This window comes from Sus scrofa, chromosome 6, assembly GCF_054392235.1.
Source record: "Sus scrofa isolate SSC_HxYL_T2T_F1_AM1 chromosome 6, Sscrofa_HxYL_maternal_Yorkshire_Landrace_v2.0, whole genome shotgun sequence".
Taxonomy (NCBI): domain Eukaryota; kingdom Metazoa; phylum Chordata; class Mammalia; order Artiodactyla; family Suidae; genus Sus; species Sus scrofa.
The window spans coordinates 172,923,419-172,928,832 of record NC_139388.1 but is presented as its reverse complement, the minus strand read 5'-3'; positions in this window follow the sequence as shown (position 1 = coordinate 172,928,832).

Below are 5,414 nucleotides of genomic sequence, written 5' to 3'. Positions count from 1 at the left end.
AGCTGTGGTGTAGGTCACAGATGCAGTTTGGATCCCGTGTTGCTGTGGCCTTGGCGTAGGCTGGTGGCTACAGCTCCGATGAGACCCCTAGCCTGGGAACCTCCATGTGCTGCAGGTGCGGCCCTAAAAAAAAAAAAGACAGAAGGCAAAAAAAAAAAAAAAAAAGAAGCGAGTATAAAACACCAGGAGATCTTGTGCACTCTTTTTAGAGACGGGAGGGAGAGAATATCTACCTCCTAGTTTTTATAAAGTTTGGGTTAAATTTATACTTATTTTTCATACTTATTGCTGTCTTGGAGAGCAACTGAAATTTCTAAGACTCATTGCTGGAAAAGACAATGAAATTTCTGTAAGAGTCAGAGGTTTGTTTTCATAGTTATCTTCTGTGGGTTGTTGTCACCTTACAAGGATATTTTCATTATAGAAAACGATACGTGTTGCAATGTGGGAATTGTGCTGATCCTTTCCAAGTTGCAAAGTACGTCATAGGAGGGTGGATTTGTTCACTAACCCTATGATAACTAACCTGCTGGACATAACTGCATATTATAATGAACACAAACAACATAGCAAAACTGGGAAGCCTCTTCTTACATTAAAAACCAAAATCCGAAGTCCTCATGTGACGCATGAGGCCCTACGTGATTGAGCGTCCTGCCCCCTCTCTGACCTCATCTCCCCGTCTCCCTGGTCCAGGCGCCCGAGCCTCCTTGCTTACCTATCGGCACCCTGGAATGGTCCTGCCTGTGTACCTTTGGACTTGCTTTTCTCTTGGCTTAGAAAAGCCTTTTCCCCACATTATGTGTGTGATTTGCTGTCTTATTTCATTCAAGTTTGTTCAAATATCATGCTCTCCCTCAGGAGACCTTCAAATTATCTCGTTTAAAATCACCTGGCCCGCCCACCCTCATATCCGTCATCTTCTATTCTTTGGTTTGTTTTTTCTTCCCCATAATACAAATCACAATCTGATACTTTATTATACTTTTTTTTTTGGGGGGAGGTTATGTATGCCTGGCAGGCGAAAGTTCCCAGGCCAGGGATTGAACCTGTGCCACAGCTATAACCAGAGCCACAGCAGTGACAAGTCTCAGTGACAGCTGAGCCACAAGGGAACTCCTATTATACATTCGTTGATTGTTGACTGCTGGTTTTCCCCACCAGAATGTAAGCTTCATAAAAGCAAATCTTTGTTTTGTTTACTGCTGTATCCCCAGCACTAGAACAATGCCTGGTGCCCTGTGGGTACTCAGTAAATGAATGATGTGAAACTAAGGAAAAGATCTGGGCCCATGACCGGAAAGAGCCTGCCCTGGGAACTCTGCACCAGGTGGTTCAGGGGGTGCCTACCTGATACCAGAGACAGAGATGATCTGGGAAGGGAAACATCCCTGGGGTTCACGGAAACCCTGGGCGGTGAGTAACCAGACTCTACGAAGGGCGTGCAAGAGGGACTGCGGAGAAACTCCGACACCCGTGTTACATACACATTATCTTATTTCATCTTAATATCACAATAGATGAGGAAACTGGAGCTCAGATTGGCGAAGTGACTTACCCGAGGTCACTCGGTTAGGCAGCGGAGCCAGAATCTGAAATCAGCTCTCTCTGACTCTAGCAACCACGTTCTTTCCAAGACGCCACGCAGCTTAGGAGACCGTTTGGCAAAGAGTGTGTACTCAGTTAATTAACAGTTGAAGGGATGGACAAAGGCTTCATAGAGAAAGTCACAGTTAATTTGGTCTTTTTGAGATCACACAGCCCTAGGCAGACCTGGAGAGAAAAAGGAGTTGAACAAAAAGTTTTAAATTAGATGGAAAAATTAAAATCATTTAAAGAAGGTATACATGTATGTGTGAACGGGTCACTTTGCTGTACAGTAGACAATTGACAGAACACTGTAAACCCACTGTAAGGGAAAGAATAAAAATCATTAAAGAAAACCAAAGATCAGATAGGCGAGGAGCTGTCCAGGGAACACTGAAAATGCCAGCTTAGCTGGGTCTGAGGGTGTCGGAGGAGCACTTTGGTAGACAAGGTCTCCACGGGCCAGCTGGGCGAAGGAAGTCTGGCTTTGCCGTGAGGCAGCAGGGAGCGCGAAGCTGTAGAGTAATGTGGTCAGACACCGCTTTAGGACGGTCGCTCCAGCGTGCTGGGGGCAAATGGATTTGTTGCCGTCGTACCAGTGAAGGCTTATCTCCAAAGCAGTCACTTCTCTCTGAACCCAGGAGAGGTAGAGGTTAAAACTAGCCCTGACCTGGGAGTTCCTGTCGTGGCTCAGCAGTAACGAACCCAAGTAGCATCCATGAGGACAAGTGTTCCATCCCTGGCCTTGCTCAGTGGGTTAAGGATCTGGCGTTGCTGTGAGCTGTGGTGTAGGTCGCATGCGCGACTTGATCCCAAGTTGTTGTGGCTGTGGGGCAGCGGGCAGCTGCAGCTCAGATTCCACCCCTCCTCTGGGAATTTCCATATGCCCTGGGTGTGGCCCTTAACAAACAAACAAAACTAGCCCTGACCTAGATGTTCACCCACCAGCCACAAGTTGGCAGCAGTGTCCCAAGAAATCAGTGAGCCATCTCAAGCAGGCACGTCCTCAGCCAACTCCTTGGGTAATGATGGAAACACATGAGCAGGTGGGAGGGCAGTAGGTATGGGGGGACCCCAAAGGCCTGTAGGGGAAGGGGCGTGTGGCGATCAGAGGACAGAATGATCAGTGCCTGGAGGATGGCTGCAGTGGATTAGGGGGCAGGGGTGAGAGAGGGGGCAGCGTCCGAGAGCTAGAAACTCTTTGCGAATGGCCTGGAATCTTTCAGGCTAAGAAAGCTGGACATAATGCTGAGGGAAATGGGGATCCAGGAAAGGTTTAAGTAGAAGAGAGATATGACTAGATTTGCCTTTTAGAAAGGTCATCAAGATCGCAATGTGGAGAAGGAAGGAAAGAGACAGGAGGCAGAGAGAAAAATGCGCTGCAGTGATTCCAGAGAGGCGAGGAGCGGTCGGAACTAGGGCCAGCGATGGCAGCGCCCGGACGGGGTCAGATTCGTAAGGGACCTAAGAAACGAAAATCACTGAATGAGAGAGGGGACTTTCAAAAAGCGGGTGTTACGGTAGAGAATTGATATGCTTCCCCCCGTTATTAAGAACACATTCTGAATTGTTGGATTTTTATACCTAAAACCATACTGGAAGAACTCAGATCGTGGAATCTGAGCCTAATTTCTACTTCATTCATCCAGCAATGCTGATCGGAGCCTGTGGGGAGAACTGAGGACAGAGGAGTGACTTAGCAGTTGCCTCCCCAGTCTGGCGGAAGGACAGTCAGCTCCTGCACAGTGTGGGGAGGGCTTTGATGGAGGTGATACAGGACGTCGTGGAGTCCGGCGGGGTAACCTGACCCAGGTTTCCAAGGAGAGGAGACTGTTGAGCCCAAGGTGTCAGATAAAGGATCTCAGAACCATCTGTGAGCTAAGCACTGTCGAGAAGGGGGACTGGGGAGCAGCCTCGTTACTTATTTACCCCTTCGTCACAAAGCGTAGACGTAAGGATCCCAGGTGAGCCACCTTCCCCAGGATGTCGGCGCCAACTGGGCGCGGTCGCCCGCTCCAGGAGCAAATGCACCTCCCTGATGTCGGAGGTGCAGAGGCCTGGACCGCCGCCCAGAGCAGCCGGGCTATGATTGGTGGGGGCCTGAGGCCCGCCCCTCACCAGCCAACACGGCGGTTCTGATTGGTGGAGAGACCGCGCAGCCTCGCCCCTCCTGCTAGGCCACCCGGGAGGCTAGCCGCGTGAGGGAGCCAGAGCCGGGCCGGCCCTGGAGCACCGCAGTCAGGGTCTGGGAAGGATGGAAGATCGCCCCGGCCCCGAATCTTCCACCTCCGCGGTGGACTGCGGTCCCTAGAGAAAAGGCCTCAGGGCACCGGAAGCTGTGCTTCCCGGGGCGTTGCGGGCCGAGGCTGGGGCGGGCCGGGTCTCCCGGAGCCTGTGTGCAGCCTGCGTGCCCCTCGCAGTTCGGGAAACGGTGGCACCCGCACAGTGGTGCAAGCCCAGCGAGGAGCGGGAACCGGAGAGGAGGTTCACAGGCCTTTTCACACCAGTGTCTGGAGCCCTGGGCTGGGGCGAGGCCGGGGTGCTTCCGGGCCTTGACCTCATCTGCTTTGCATCCTTAAGCTCTGGCCTCTAGCTTGCCCCAGCCCCACCCCTAGTCGCTTCCTTACGAAAGGCGCCAACGGCGGCCAGGCCACCACAGGATTTTGAGAGCAGGCTGGGCTCCTGACTCTTTGCGCTATCACTCCCTATCACTCCCGGGGGGCCTGCCAAGCCTAAGAGCTAACTCCTTTCAACAGAAGCCTTTTGGAGACAGGTGCTAAGGCCTTCTCCAACACCTGGCCCCAGCCCTTAATGGGTTAACCACCCCGCCTCCAGCTCAGGCAAGGCACAACCCCTCTGAACCTCACTCCCTATTTGCGAGGTCATTCCCATGTACCTGTTTTCCCTTCTCACCCTCTCTTACAACTGTTTTCATGCCGAGCAGACCTTACATTTTTTTTTTTTCTGTGTGCAGTTAGGAAGGCTTCCACAGACAAATCCACCGCCACTTCAGATTTTGTCACCTAAGCCTCGAGGGACCAATGTCCTTGGTGCTTTTATTTCATCAGCTATTTTCTGAGTGCCTGCTCTGTGCCAAGCTCTGTATTGAGTACTGAAAGCCCAGTTGAACCAAACTGATTTCCATGATATTGAGGCTAGTGAGAGAAACAGGAACTTGTGGTAAAGCCGGAAGGGTCTGTACAGTGCAGTGCCACAGGAAAGGGACAAATGAGGTGCTTTTGAAATTCTGGGATGGGTGAAGGGGGTTAGAAGTCCTTTGGAGAGTATGCAGTAGCTTATAGGCTGGATCAGAGAGGACATTCCCAATGAAGCAGCAGAGAAGGCAGCGTCACACTTCACTCTGCCCATTCAGTGAACACGGTTCATTTTGCTTTGGAGGGGATGGCGGGGTGTGTGTCGGGGTCGGGTTGTGTGGTGTAATTGTTAAAAGCTGGGGTTTTGGCATATTTTCTGTGAGACCACAGGCACATGACCTCTTTGAACCTGTCAAATGCAGAGACAGTACCTACTTCACATTCAAGATACTGCATCGAAAGGCCTGAGCATCAGGGTCAGCACAGAGCTCTCAGTTTTGAAGAACAGCTATCGTATGTGATGGAAAATAGGACCGCCTTGGTGCCAAGATGTTCCGATTTCCTCTAGGTGACAGAGGTCATGCAGATTTTTAAGCAGTAGAGGTTGCTCAAAGGTGCCTGGAAGTGACTGGACCTCGGAGTCAGAGTCTGAAGCCACTCTCCTAGCTGCTTCTCTCCCATTGCCATGCAAATCTGCCTCCCCTCAACCCACAAGCATTTCAAAACCACGTC